Raw genomic sequence first — 15,890 nt, forward strand, 5'->3', positions numbered from 1 at the left:
ATTACACCTCTACCCCGATATAACGCGACCCGATATAACATGAATTCGGATATAACACGGTAAAGCAGCGCTCCGGGGAGGGCGGTGCTGCGCACTCCGGCGGATCAACGCAAGTTCGATATAACGCAGTTTCATCTATAACGCGGTAAGATTTTTGGGCTCCTGAGGACAGTGTTATATCAGGGTAGAGGTGTAATTAAGCAGTTTTGGAAGGGATATTAAATCTCATGCTTCAAAGTTTAAACCAATTACAGATTAGGATGAGCCCTACGTGCTTTGAGGGTCAGATTACCCCACGTGTGCTACTCAGGGTTCTTACACCTTCCTGGTATCTCCCGTTGTCAGAGACAGGATACCGGACTGGATGGACCTTGGGTCTGGCCCCACCTGGTAATGCCTGTGTTCTGTGCTAGTGGGAGTTCAGAAGCCACAGCGCAGAGACCAGAACTCTGGAACTTGGTTTTGGAATTCATTTGTCCAAATTAGGAATTGAAACTTTTATATCATCTGACCTATCGTGCAGCATCACTCATCATTACATTATAGCACATAGCTCAGCAGGCATCCGCCTTCTGATAAACAAGCAGGAAAGGAACCAGAGCTGCTCTCATAGTTATGTGCCTGGCAGCATTTATATTCAGATGGTCCTGTGGGTTTATTTTGCACAATGTTATTATATAATTCTGCCATATACTTTTAAGGATGTTAATTTTTAAAATAAGTTTTCATTGTAATCTTCTGCATAAAATTGACAATGTCACTGTTTGTGCTGGGCAGAAGTCTTTTATGACAAGCACAGAGACTGTCAGAGGAAGGTGGCTCAATTTCAAACACTAGATTTGTTGCCTAATCAGTTTCTGACTGAAACAGACAAAATAGAAGGAAGTTCTTGTTTTTCTTCCTAAAGCACAAATGGCCTTATAGGATGTAACATTCATTCCTCCCTGCACTGTCAGCTCCCAAAATGTATCAAAGGAGGTAAGTGCTATTAGTGTAAAAAATACCTTTGAAAATCTGGCCCTGTGTCTTTTATAAACTGTGTAAAGATTTTTTTTTCCCTCCACTACTTCTGTAATGGCTGAATAAGCTGTACTGACAACAGAACTAGAAGAACATTATGGGTGTTATCCTGGCTCCATTGAAGTCAATGGCAGAGCTCCCATTGAGTTCAGTGAGTCCAGGATTTCATCCTATACATTTAAATATTGTTGACTTTAATAATGAAGCAAAACAAAATCATTTAAATAAACATCAAAAGTAACACGGATTTTGAAATCCCTGTGTTGACAATTTTGTACTCTTGCTGCTAATCATGCCAACAGTACAGCAGAAGGCTTTTGTGAGGGGTCATGCTTTGTTTTTGTTTAGTGAAACTATAAAACAGATATAAGAAATGTAATTTATGTACATAACAATCTAATCCATTTGGAGACAGCAGTTGTGACATTTTAAAGAATTTTTATCTTTGAGTGACAGAGTCTGTAGCCTAGGAAGCCCAAAATGTCATCATGTTGCTTTTTAAAATGTTTTCAATATTATCATGCACAGACCAGTTTAGTTGCAGTCAGCAGATACATGGTTAGAAAATTAAAATACAATGTAAATAAATTGCTCTACGTTATTTGCATGAAGCAGTTACTCTTGCCCTATTTCTGACTTTGTGATGTTGTGAAGACAACACACCTGCCTTTACTAACTGCTAAAGGGACATTAAAAGAGCACTGTCAAATACTTCCATGACGATGTTTATTTCTGGTTGTCCTCTCCATCCTTCCTAATCCCTCCTCAGAATATTCACCGTAGCAGTGTCTCTAGAAATGTTATTTGCCTTGGGGTACAAACACTCCCCACTCCACCCCATACTGCTACTGAAGCACACTCCACTGATTATCCTAACTAATGACTCTGCTTTGCATACTACCTTGCTTTGTTTAATTATAATAATTGGAGATATACCTATCTCCTAGAACTGGAAGGGACCCCAAAGGGTCATCGAGTCCAGCCCTCCCTTTAATATTTGTACAGAGATTTGAAAATACATAGTTATATAAATACTAAGAATTATTATTTGTACATCACTATTGTCAGTGTCAGAAAAATGTATCCAGATCAGGAAGCTGTGTCCCTTTTCAGAAGCTCTAGATACAACACACCCAGCATAAAACATTGTGTAGGTCCTTCCAATGCCTAGTTATCATGTTAGTTACATCATGAGGAATACACCACAACAATTTCAGGGCGCAAATTGGGTTGGGTCTCAGTACATTTTTTGAGGCTACCATCTTGTTCTCTGTAATCTCAGCTTTCATTTAAAACAAAAACTCAAAACAAATAGTAAGGGCTTATTTACAGTTGGAAATTTACAAAAATATCTGTGCCAGAGCAGTGCCCCATGATTGTGGAATAAGAGGGCCTTTTTCTGATTTAGCTTAATCCGTGTCCAAATCCACTATGGAAGTGGATCAAACTAAATCAGAAACGGGCACTCTTAGTCCAAAATAAGTGTGTCCACACAGAGCTATTGCGGTTAATTTCCAGCTGTAGACAAACCCTGGGTCTCTTGCAAGGAAAACCAGAAAATGTGAACCAAGTACATACCAATATCCTTGATGTGTACAACCGTAATCTGTAGAGAACCTAAAACAATAGCTGTAAGAAGTGTGAACTGCCCCTGTGCCCCAATGGCATGCTGACACAAATGCCTAATTACAGTAATTTAAGTACCAGCATTACTGAGAAAGAGAGGGGAGAAACTCACACACAGATCTGCACATCTAGCCCAGTATCCTGTCTTCCGACAAGTGGCCAGGGCCAGGTGATGCAGAGGGAATGAACAGAACAAAGCAGTAATCAAGGGATCCATCCTCTGTCATCCAGCCCCCGCAATCTGGCAGTCAGAGACTTAGGGACATCTAGAGTATGGAGACACATCCCTGACCATCTTAAATAAGAGCTATTGAGGGACCTGTTCTCCATGAATTTATCGAATTCTTTTTTTAACCCTTTTATAGTCTTGGCCTTTACAACATCCTCTGGCAACAAGTTCCACAGGTTGACTCTGCGTTGTGGGAAGAAATACTTCCTTGTGTTTGTTTTAAACCTGCTGCCTGTTAATCTCATTGGGTGACTTCTGGTTCTTGAGTTATGAGAAGGAGTAAATAACACTTCCTTATTCACTTTCTCCACACCTGTCATGATTGTAGAGACCTCTCTCATATCCCCACGTAGTCGTTTCTTTTCTAACATGAACAGTCCCAGTCTTTTTAATCTCGCCTCCTATGGAAGCTGTTCCATCCCCTTAATCATTTTTCTTGCCCTTCTCTGTAATTTTTCCAATTTGAATACAGTTTTTTTGAGATGGCCCCACCAGAACTGCATGCTGTGGGTGTATCATGGCATTATGATATTTACTGTCTTATCACCTATCTGCCAGTCGTCTGGTCCAGAGGCTGATTTCAGCCATAGACTACAGACCACAGTCGGAAGTTCTGCAGTTCCATATTTGAGTCCCTCCAGAACTCTTGGGTGATACCATCTGGTCAACTTACATGGGGAGTTGAGGTTGGCACCACTAGGCATAGGGTCCAGGGGGCAGAGTTCAAGCTGCTTCTCCCACCCACAGGAGCCCTGCTGCTCCGGGGTTCCAGAGGTGCCCCGGGAACACGAGGCCCTGGTGTGCAGCAACGGTGACCTCAATTCCACCTTCAAGCACACCAGTGAGCCTGGCTGGCAGGGAGCTTGGCCAGCTCCCTTGCACCAGAGCAGATTTACTCTTTCCTGGATAGGGTTGAGCATCTTTGCAGACAATATTAGCCACTGCTGTGAGTCTCGGGGAGTCTGACTAGGGGTCACCCTGAACAATGGTGCTCCAGAAACAGCTACTCCCAGAGAGCACCCTGCAAACCTGAGAGCCACCCCCTCGTCCAAGAGAAAAGCTTCATCACCACTGACTATTAAAATATACACTGCAGCCCTCACCGACACTGTCAAGCCATCCCCCATCTTCCCGCTGTTTCCACGGGGATAAGCCGAGCAGCGTGGCTTGCACAGGACGCCTGCTCAGGGACCTGAGTGCTGGGAACCATGGGTAGATCTCAGAGCAGACACTGTTACCAATTTAAAATAGTTAATCGGCGCACTGCCCTGATCCACAGCCCTGCAGCTTCCGGCGCAAACAGCTCATGTGGTCCTGATGAGGCAGCTGTGTGCACCCCGCGTCTGTTCTCTCTCCTTCCACCATAAGGGGAGTCAGGGCTGCGACCGCCTCCTTGCGCTTTGACTGGCCCATACCTGGCTCCAGGGAGCCCTGGTGCCTGCCTGGGGCACTGCTGCAATGTGAATAATGACAGCAATAGTTCAGACCAGAGCCACCCACTAAGAGACCAGAACTGAACCGATCCCCATGCAGCGGCATGAGCCCCACCGTTGTTTTTATAGGGAGCGGCTTCTCTCTGCTTGTTTTTCTTCCTTCTTTTGGGCTGTGGCTTTGTCAGCTGGCCAGCAGGTACAGCTACTGCAGCCCCAGTCGGCCCGTGCCGACTCGCCTTCTCCATCTCCATAGGGGCTGTGTGAGCTTTCCCGGTCACACCGACGTCCTGCTGGAGCTGTGCGAGAGACCGGCTCAGAGCTGCACGGTGTAAATAACACCCAATTGCGGCACTGCCTCTGAGTGTAGGATTTCCTGGGTTTCTGCTCTCACTGCCTCACCTTTGGCCCAGCCCTAGACCCCTCCTCTCTGCTGTTCTGCTCTTGGAGAGGGATCGTGTCTGAACCAGCTTTCTCCTATGATTCTTAAAACCCAAATACGAGCAGACAGGTTATTGCTCTTACCACTCCATTTTCTTCCCACTATGCTGTACACAAAAGCCAAATTTTGTAGGTTGTGTGAGGCTTTCATCCCCCTCAACAGCACAGAGGCTGTCAGACCAGGGGTGGGACCATTCTACTGTGTCCCGGAAAGTCTCATCTATGTACCTCTCTGTCTCCCTCAGCTCCTCCAACTCAGCCACCCTGGTCTCCAAACCTGTACACGGTCTCTGAGGGCCAGGAGCTCCTTGCACCGAATGTACACATACGCCCTCGTAAAACTCCCCTGTTAGCCACTCTTGTTCGCTAGCTCCCCTGGTCGCTTAGGAACGGGCTTTTTAAAGCCCTGGTCTCCCTGAGTGGCCCCGCCCCGGCTAAGGGCTGATGGTGCTAAAAGGCTGAGGGATCAAGGCCTCGTTAAGAGGCTCTCAGCTCTCAGCCGTGCCTAGCAGGCCACTTGGCTCAGCACCCACACGGTCAGCACATGGTCTCCTGAACAAACAGACCACACGGTATATTTCAGTCCAGCAGCAAGCGCACAACAAACAAAACACACACACAACAGACAACAAACTTACCCCAAGGGTCACAGAATCGCTCCTCCTTCACCTGGAGAAGTCCCTTGCAAAACTCCCCTGGTAGCCCCTCCTGTTCGCTAGCTCTCCTGGTCGCTTAGGAACGGGCTTTTTAAAGCCCTGCTCTTCCTCTTTAACCGAAGATGCCTCTCCTCTACCCTGTACCCTCTGCTGAGAGAGGTTCCTGCTCTCTCCAGGCCAGGGGAGACCAGCCCAGGAGGAGGCAGCCTGGGCACTGGCTGGAGGCTGGAGGTAAGCAATCGCAGGGAGGCTGGGCCTATCCAAAGGGCAGCGAGTGATCCAGGAGGTGGAGTGCCAGGCAGGTCACTGAGTCAGGTATGTGGAGTCAGTGTCCATACAACACCTATGTCCAGAGTCACACTCACCACAGCAGTCTCAGCGGGAGACAAAACAAGTGGGGGAGGGGAGAAGGAGGCCCAATGGGATAGCCTAGCTCTGCCTCTCACTTGTCTTTTCCCAGGTGTCAATACGATGACATCTTTGTAAATCTAGCTCCGTAAAAAGCCGCGGCATGGGACTAAGGTGCTTGACAGCCACATTGGGCATCATTTCAGCTGCACGTGTTGCAGCATGAGTCACTGTTCACTTTCTCATGGAAACTCTAGATTGGTTCATTATTTTGTTAATCTGTGATAAGGCAATTTCCTCCTGTATTTCCTAAATGCTGTGAAATGTTTCCTTTTTCCCTTGCAGGCACCCACGCACCATCAGAGCTCAAACCAACTCCAGAGCAGCTCCCCCAGAAGTTCTGAGGGGTCCATGTTTTGTCTGCATTTCCCCAGGTTCTGAAAATGTGCTCTCGCACCTCGAGGGCCTCTGGGGCGGTGCTACCGAACAGCCAACAGGGAAGCACTAGAGGCCAGATTTCCACCCTGGATATCCTGTATGGTTGGTCTGGGACTTGAAGGTCCCACCTTCTACAGTGCCACACCCATTGTCTAACGTTCCTGATTCGGCCTACGAGGCGACCTAGATCGAGACAGATCAGTGGAGCGGAGCATGGGCAGGTCACAGAATGGGGCAAGGGCCTGGGTCACCCTTGGAAGTAGAAGCAAACAGTATGGTTAGGGCCTTGCCAAAGTCACGGTCCATTTTGGTCAATTTCATGGTCACGGGATTTTAAAAATCGTTAATGTCGTGATTTCAGCTATTTAAATCTGAAATGTCGCAGTTGTAATTGTAGGGGTCTTGACCCTAAAAAGGAGTTGTGTGGGGTTTGCAAGGTTATTGTAGGGGGAGTTTGCAGTACTGCTGCCCTTACTTCTGTGCTGCTGCTGGTGGCGGCGCTGCCTTCAGAGCTGGGCAGCTGGAGAGCGGCGGCTGCTGGCCGGGAGCCCAGCTCTGAAAGCAGAGCCACTGCCAGCAGCCGCGCAGAAGTAAGGATGGCATGGTACGGTATTGCCACCCTTCTGCGCTGCTGCTAGCAAGGCGCTGCCTTCAGAGCTGGGCTCCCGGCCAACAGCCGCCGCTCTCCAGCCGCCCTGCTCTGAAGTCAGCGCAGAAGTAAAAGTGGCAATACCACGATCCTCCCTAAAATAACCTTGTGACTCCCCCTGCAACTGCATTTTGGGTCAGGACCCCCAATTTGAGAAACACTAGCCTCCCCCATGAAATCTGTATAGTAGAGGGTAAAAGCACACAAAAGACCAGATGTCACAGGGGGAGACCAGATTTCACGGTCCGTGATACAATTTTTATGGCCATGAATTTGACAGGGCCCGAACCCTGAGGTGGAGATGGGAACGTCGGATTCGTTTCAGCGTGGATTGGGCAAGGGGAGAGGAAGCGCTAACACCAGAAGACCTACCTGTGCACCACAGCATACGTTTGGGGGTGGGACCTATGTCACACCACTAGTGTTGATTGGCCAGGGGGCAGCACTAAGAGGTGGTGAAAAGTTTGAGTCACACAATACCCTTGTGCCCCCTTGCCCCAGATGTTCACTTTCACCAAAGGCTGTGCCTGCAGCCTGAGGCTCAGGCTTTCTGTCTGGGTCCGAGCCTCCCGGGGCTCAGGTGCCCAGTCCTGAGAGCCAGGGTCTGCAGAAGTCCTTCTCAGTGAAGACGATTTGCTGTAAAGGGTGCGCTCTGTTGCCAGGGCTGGTTTTAAGGAATTGAGAGATGCATTTCACCCTCCTGAATGGGGCACGTTCCATAAAGGGTCAGGATTTTAACTGAAGCTGATGGACTCCCGTATATTTTTATTGTGATGATAAGGGAGGGGAAGACTAGCTCAAAGCAGAAGGAGACACTTGCATTTTGAGAGCTGACAGGCATGTTTAACCAAAGCCCGAGAGGGATGACCTTCAAGCCACAATTTGCTTTTCCTCTTACCTAGAAGCTAATCAGCTTAGCTCCTGGTTGGGTGAAGGAGAGAGATAGGAGATCTCTGTATTGGTGAAGCACCTTTAGAAACAGGCTTTTTGTAAGAGGCACTTATCTGTCACTCTGAGCCTTCCTCACAAACCGCCAGCGTTAATACAGGGAAATCAAAGGCCAGGCACGTGCCAGGTTTCAAACCATGCAACAGCAAACACCATCAAAATGATAGTATTTGGAATATTTCTGTTGATTAGAAGTTGGATATTGTCACCTGCCAACTATTATGCTCCCCAACACCTTAATAATTCTTATCTGCTCCATCCACATGGCAATTAACACTTGGCAAATTGGGGGATATGATTCTGTGTCATATCAGCACCCAGCACCTGTGTTACATAAATGAGACAGAAAGTAATCTCTCCAGGATTACCTGTCTGGATGTACACTGGAGACTAGCAAAAAATGTCGTGAATAAATGCTGGTTCCTGGTGACAAAGAAGGTAATTTAAGATAGTGCTGATTAATAGTGAGTAGACGAGTCTATGGAGAAGAAACCCATTAAAAAATTCTTTTTTGTCTCCCTTTTCTTCTCCATACTTGTACTGTCTGTTCCCTTTTCCCTCCCCTTCAAAAAACTGAAACGTCCTGAAATTGCTCACAGGAATTGTGCAGGGAGTGGAGCAAACTGGATTAGCTGAGACACATCATGTAACTAAGCCCCTGTGCTGCTGGAATTCATTTAAACTGACAGTTTATTTATATTTAATCGAGACTGGAAATAGTTTTGCAGATTAAGGACAAAAGTGCCGACATTTTTTTGACCTACGGGAGTGGGTAGGAGCAAGCCGGCTAGAGCAGCCAGGACTGCTGTGTGCAGTGCTGAGCAATCGTCAACCAGAAGGAAAAAGCAAACGGCTGTTCAGATTTTCCTTCCATTCCCTTGTGACAGCTCCTGTCGACCCGCGAGGACGAATCACTTTAACGGGGCATTTCGGGTTGGATTTCTCAGAGGGATTGGGATGTTTTGGGAGGTGGTTTACTTTGGCCTGGGACCATTATTATTATGTCTTAGCTTTATTGCAGGAGCACGGTGGAGCCCCAGTCAAAGGTCAGTGACCCTTTGGGCTAGGAGCCGTGCAGACGAAACAGACAGTCCCTGCCCCAGAGAGCTCAGATGTTGCACCTCAGACGGGTTGCAACAGGTGGATGTAAGAGCCCAATGGAGGGTAGGGGGAACTGGAGGCTGCGTAACAACAAAACCGAGTTTAACAGAAAAGTCCCAACTCGCCACCTGCCCAGCCAGTGCCAGCTGGGAGCGAGTGGTGAGGGCAGGCTCCCTCACAGGGCTCAGGGCTAATTAAAAACAAAGGGGGAGGGATAGCTCAGTGGCTTGCACATTGACCTGCTAAACCCAGGGTTGTGAGTTCAATCCTTGAGGGCGCCACTTAGGGATCTGGGGCAAAAATGGGTCCTGCTAGTGAAGGCAGGGGGCTGGACTCAATGACCTTTCAGGGTCCCTTCCAGTTCTAGGAGATCAGTATATCTCCAATTATTATTATAGGGCTCTGAAACCATCAGCAGCTGTACAGTGGCCTGACCATGGGATCACATCTTTGGTTTTCTTCTCCTTCCCCCGCCTGCACTGCCCTGCTGTGTTCTCAGATCAGATTGCAAACTCTTTGGGGAGCTTGTAGAGGGGAACAGAGTCGACTTAGGTGGGCTGGAGCGGCTGTTGTGAGAAAACGCACACAGAGGTTAGAAAAAGGATAACAAGGATCAAGGATGCCGCATCTATTTGAAATGGTAGTTTAGCTGCTGGGAAACACAGACCCAGCCCAGGGTCGTACTTTTCCCAGCAGTGGGCGTTGCTTTTAGCTGTTTTTCTGGTCACAGGCTTACAGAGTGTGGCACACGGGAGGAGCATCTTGGCTGGCACAGCCAGACTCTTGTTAGATAGAGGGACAAGGAGAGAGAAAAACGAGTTTAGACACCTTTTGTGCCAATGTTTCTGTTCCCAGTTCAGCCTTGTCCTGCCCTTGCACAGTGTTTATTCCAGTGCAAAGATGTTCCAAACTAGCACCATCATCCTCATCATCATGAACAGAGGAGGAGGTGCCTGTTAGGCTGATAGTTCTAATCATATTATTATAATGCTAGAAGAACCAGGAGCTCCGGTCAGGAACCAGGACCTCACTGAGGTAGATACTGGACCAACAGAACAAAACGTCTCTGCCTCAAGGCGCATTTTATAATATCAACGAGCTGAAACACCAGAACGGTTCCTGTCTTCAGAACCTGCTACAGGATTTCCCGGCCTCCGGACAAGCTCCCTGCCCCTGCCAGCCAGTGGAACAATAGGCGGTCGGGCCCGTTCTGGCCCTGTCTAAGGAAAGGGGTGGAACTGGCCCTGGGCTGCTGCTATCATCTATTACCGGGCTCCACACTGCTCCAAGGGAGCAGATACCCATCCTAGGTCGCCGTCCCTTGCTGGCCAGTTCAGGCTGTTCCCAGGGCCTGTCCCAAGCACGCCTGGCTTTTTAGTCGCCAGTTCTACATTTCACAGGAATAGGTTCTTCACCACTTTCTCTGGGAGACTCTTCCGTGCGCCAGCAGAGCCCGGCGCTAGCGGCCCATTTCACTCACCCGGGCTCCGTTTCATCGCAGTATCGCTAGTTACCTGTACTTTTCTCCCTCAGGCCCTGTCTGGAGGTAGCTACCCCACCCTCCTTAGTGGCCAGCTGGCCAGAGATCGTCTGTTCTTCTGTTCCTTGTTGAATAAGTGGGTTCCCCTAGCCTAGGATGACCAGACAGCAAGTGTGAAAAATCGGGATGGGGGGTAATGGAAGCCCATATAAAAAAAAAGCCCCAAATATTGGCCCTGTCTGTATAAAATCGGGACATCTGGTCGCCCTACCCTAGCCCCAGCTGGAGTGAGGGCAGGAGGTTGGTCAGTAATGACACAGGATTTCTCTGCAGCAAGCAGCCAGCTCCATCAAGGGCCATGAAGGTCTTGTAGAAATTCCCTGCTGGGATGGGGGATGCTACCCTTTCCCAAGGTTAAAGCTGTTTTTACACAACCCTGGAAACTGGGCTGTGTGTTTTCCTGTAGTGAATTCCCTAATGGGGAATATGTAAAAATGTGCAACTCAACTCTCCTGTGGAAAAGGCAGGTCAATGGTTTTTAATGATCGATTGCATTGGCAAATATTGGACGAAGTCTCTTTCCATGGGTGCAATAGGAACTTTTAATTTATTTCTTCTACACACTTTCCTATGTAGTCTCTCACAATCAAATTATACCTTGCAGAGCTAGACAATGAATTTCACTGCCAGACTTTGCAAATCTCCGGTGTGCAGTATTAGTGCAAACCAGACATATTTCTCTGGCCGTCAGTGTTAGACACAGCGATGGATCCAGCCCCTCCTGTGCTGATAACATCTCTGGCTGGGGCTGCTTGCTGAAGGGATGGGCACACTCCTGGCCAGCATGAAGACTACCTAGCAAGCTGGCTGTGTTAGCGGGACCAGGCCCTTCGGCTCGGTCTAGACAGCAGGGGCAACGTAAAGCCCTGCAGGTCGAGAACCTGGGGCGGAGGAGTTGCCAGGCAGCAGACAACTCCATGCTCCCACCCCACAGCAACTGCAACTAATCTGTGCTCCGCTGCAGACACGGCTCCAAGGGAAGTCCCGCCTCCGGGGTCTGACAGGCAACAGCCTCCTAGCTACGGATTGGCTCCCCTCCCTATATAAACCCAAGGGACATTCTAGGACGCGTCCAGGCAACAGTGTGGTTCTCATGTCGTCGCTCTGGCTATTCCTGCTCTGGAACTTCTGGCTTTGATTAGGCTTGATTTGGACTTTGCCTCCTGAGCTGGATCCTGAAACCTGAGTCAGACTCTGATCCCTGGTGTTGAGCCTGGCCTGGAACCTGGCTACGAACTCCTCTGCTACTCCCAGCCTCAGGGTTGGCCCTGCTCTGACCCTTGGGCCTGACTGCCCTTGTGTGGCACTGAGAGGTGCTGAGCTGGGGAGGAAAACTTGGTGAGATGCCCCTTGTGGGGCTTGCCCCACGTCAGTGGCTTGCGGGGGGTGGCGGAGGGTCTGTGTTTGGAATAAATGGAGGGTTCAGACCCTCAACCCAAGGGCCTGCAGTGCTTAATGTGTGCCAGGGATGAGCCCTGGCAGTTCAGAGCCCCAGCCCCTCTGGATTGGCTGCATCAGTTATGAAAGTAAAACAATTGCTTCAGCCCTGGCACCTCTTTCCTTACAAGTTAAGCCCTGGGCCCCACCTAACACCTGTGTTTTGCCAGGGTCTCCTCAGCCCAGCAGGCCAATTGGAGTGGAAGCCCTGGGCCTCTGATCTGGCTCCCCAGTGCCTGCCCCACCTCTGGATCCCAGGCCGCAGGGCTTCATGGAGCTGCATTGCCAGAGCGTGCTCCGGTGGCAGCTGCCCTTGTTCATGGCCGTGCCCAAGGATGCTGTGGGAAGGCTAATGCAGCTGAGCCATGGCCAGTGGAAGGATGCAAAATGTCTCACCAGCTCATAAAATGTGGTGGGTGCTGCCTATGGGGTGCAGCCTGTGACGTGCCTCCTGTGGGGTGCAGCCTGTGACGTGCCCCCTGTGGGGTGCCTCCTGTGACGTATCTCCTGTGGGGTGCCCCCTGTGGGGTGCCTCCTGTGACATGCCCCCTGTGACATGCCCCCTGTGGGGTGCAGCCTGTGACTTGCCCCCTGTGGGGTGCAGCCTGTGGGGTGCCTCCTGTGACGTGTCCCCTGTGGGGTGCCCCCTGTGGGCTGCAGCCTGTGGGGTGCCTCCTGTGACGTGCCCCCTGTGGGGTGCCCCCTGTGACATGCCCCCTGTGGGGTGCAGCCTGTGACGTGCCGCCTGTGGGGTGCAGCCTGTGGGGTGCCTCCTGTGACGTGTCCCCTGTGGGGTGCTGGCCGCCTGTGGGGTGCAGCCTGTGGGGTGCCTCCTGTGACGTGTCCCCTGTGGGGTGCAGCCTGTGACGTGCCGCCTGTGGGGTGCAGCCTGTGACGTGTCCCCTGTGACATGTCCCCTGTGGGGTGCCCCCTGTGGGGTGCACTTTGCCATGCGTAGCCTGGGCACGGAGGGAGGTTTCATGTAGAACTATGGGGCACACGCTGCTCAGTAGTTTGAGTTCGGGGAGAGTAACAAACTTCTCAGGCTTGAAGCATTTCCAAGCACACAGTTTTTTTCTAGGAACAGCTGTCACCAAACTGGTTGGAATTTGAAATGCAGCCAGAATCTAGCCCACATGAAGGAGCAGCGATGGCTCCAGGCACCAGCGCTCCAAGCGCGTGTCTGGGGCGACAAGACACGGGGGGGGGGTGCCCTGCTGGTCCCTGCAAGGGCGGCAGTCAGGCTGCCTTCGGCGGCTTGCCTGCAGGAGGTCCGCCAGTCCCACAGATTCAGCGGTAATTCGATGGTGGGTACATCAAAGCCGCAGGACCGTCGGACCTCCCGCAGGCAAGCCGCCGAAGGCTGCCTGACTGCCGTGTTTGGGGTGGCAAAAAAGCTAGAGCCGCCCCTGTGAAGGAGCGGCCCCTCTGCTTGGGGAGAAAAATAGGGGGTTGGATGTAACCAGCTGAGGCATGTTTGACAATGGTGAATCGAGCATTTGCAGTAGGAAATGTCACTAGCTCAGAGTAACACAAATACAGGTCCTCTGTGCAATTAGCTCGTGCACGGGGGATTCCTCAAGGGGACGCTAGAAGATCTACCGGCAAAGCCGTCACAGTGCGTCAGTGCCACCAGCCATTTGCTCCGGGTGCATTGGGTCTCATGGTCTGGTTTTAAAAAAAAAGGTTTTAAATTGTATTTAAATGTTTATTGGACACTTTTTTCCACAGCAGACTCTCAGCTCAGTGACCTTTCCCATAGGCCAAGGGTGTTTTGATGACCTGTGGCAGCAGGGTCGCCTTTGGAGCTGTAATTCTGCACAGCTGTTTGGCGGCAAAGCCAGGAGGTGCCGCTGGGCTTGAGAGCACACAAAGTGCAGTTGGAATTTTCAGAGAATTTGAGCATGTGTCTAAGAAGTTTTACTGAGTATGTGAAAATGGAGTGGGGAGTTTCCCTGTGTTTCATAAGGCTGGTAAAAGGCACCTCTTTGACCCCAGGACTATCCCCTGCCAAATTTCAAGTTCCTGCTCCAGACTCCTGAGGCATTCACAAAAAGAAAGATTATTTACTTCCTTTATTTTTCACTAACCTTCCTCTCAGAAAAGGCTGCAGGGTTTTTGTACAACTTGAGGCCATGGGCGGCTCCACTTGTCATTGTGCCACTGGCATCAATGGAACCAGGCAGACTTACACCAGCTGAGGACTAGCCCACGTGTCTAGTCCTGTGTGGAGGCGAGATACACAGGAAGATACAAAAAGGTGAACTGAATTTTCTCCAAACCTTGTGATCGAGGCCGGGGGGGGAGGGAACAGAGCAGGGAAGTGGATTGGTTACTTCCTCTGAACTTCTTTGTCCCTCTCTAGCACATATAAAACAAGCAAGAACTTTGAGGCTATTTCCACTGAAATTCCTGAGCATGGAGGAATCCCGTGTTTTATGTCATAACTGAGTCTCTGCACAGGATCAGTAGGAAACCATTGTTTAAAACAATCCAGGAGCATGTTTTTGGAGAGACTTGGCAAACAGATGGGCCGTGGAGCCACATTCTGCAGTAGCCCTGAGTAGAAACAGGAGATTTAATTTGTCACAGGCAGTTTCTTGCAGGATCCAAAGTTCATTAGTTAGCTAATGTGGTGGCGAGGAGTAATGGACTGGCCTGCGTGAAAACATGGCACTTTGTTACCCTAGCAGAAATGTGCAGGCGTAGGACCAGCACCACAATTGTGCTTTCTAGCTACTTCTTCAAACCGGAGACTGAATTTACTAGCCTGTCAATACATTTCTCAGACATGGATTTTATTAGCTTTTAATGTAACTCTTTCCTCTACGGCCCAGCCAATGCCCTCGGCAAACACAACTGTTCTGCATTGTTGAGAATCTAGTGCAAATCAGAGCAATGTTCTGCCAAAGAAAAGCACCCTGGCTCACTGATGCAGTCGCTCCCGTGCTCCCTGGCTTTCACGTTTGTCTTTTCATTTCCCCAGGTATGTTTTGGAAAAAGCAGTGGCTGAGATCTAGCCCTTAAAAGGTGCCGTTTGGATTTCAAGTGTGCAGAGCAGCAGCCCTGCCAGGCGATCCCCCCTGAGTGCTGTGGAATGTAATGCTCCCACGTGCTGCGCGCACCAATGCACCTCAAGACTGGCACGGAAGGGACTTTGGAAATGGTAACACGGGGAGTCCTGGGAGAGGAAAGTCACCATGTCGCCGGAGGGAAGGGGGTGCCCCTTTTACTGCTTTGTTTGTTTTGTTTTCATTGTCTGTGGAGCACAGGGTGACCAGACAGCAAGTGTGAAAAATCGGGACAGGGGTGGGGGTAATAGGAGCCTATACAAGACAAAGGCCCAAATATCAGGACTGTCCTTAGAAAATTGGGACATCTGGTCACCCTAGTGGAGCAACTTCACACATAGCCAGAAAAGACACCACAAATTCACAATCTAAAAGGGGAGGAATTGCTGTGCCAACAGTGAACCAAGAACTGGTCAGAAAAGGGAACAAGTCCCCAGCTGACCCTGTTCCCAGCTCCCAGGGAATGATTTTTAATTTTTTTAATCAAAAATATTTTCTCAACGTTTGGAATTTGCATTGTATTCTTTTCTCCTCCTTTTTTACCTGTGAATACAACCAAATGACAAAGGACCAGGCTGTGTGTGGGAGGAGAGGCACGTTTCCCTCTGTTTTCCCCTCTGCCTTTTCCCCTGCTGGAACTTTTCAGAACTTCTCTCACTTTGGACAGCTTACAGAGCAGCAAACCCAACACGGCACAAGCCTTGGGTGTCATTGGTTCTGCTGCATTCACTGGGGAATGGGGGAAACCCAAAAGTTTGACACGTCCAGCACATCTCAGTTGTCCCAATTTGAAACTAAATGAAGATCTCGATGCAAAACATCCAGAAATGAAATTTCTGTTCAAAGATTTAGTTGAAAATGAGACTTTCCCCCCAATTGTCAACACAACCCCACTTATCTTTGAGGATAGGGTTTTCTTTTTTCTTAACAAAAGATTTCAAGCAGCTCTAGGCTAA

Source organism: Mauremys mutica, chromosome 10, assembly GCF_020497125.1.
Source record: "Mauremys mutica isolate MM-2020 ecotype Southern chromosome 10, ASM2049712v1, whole genome shotgun sequence".
Taxonomy (NCBI): domain Eukaryota; kingdom Metazoa; phylum Chordata; order Testudines; family Geoemydidae; genus Mauremys; species Mauremys mutica.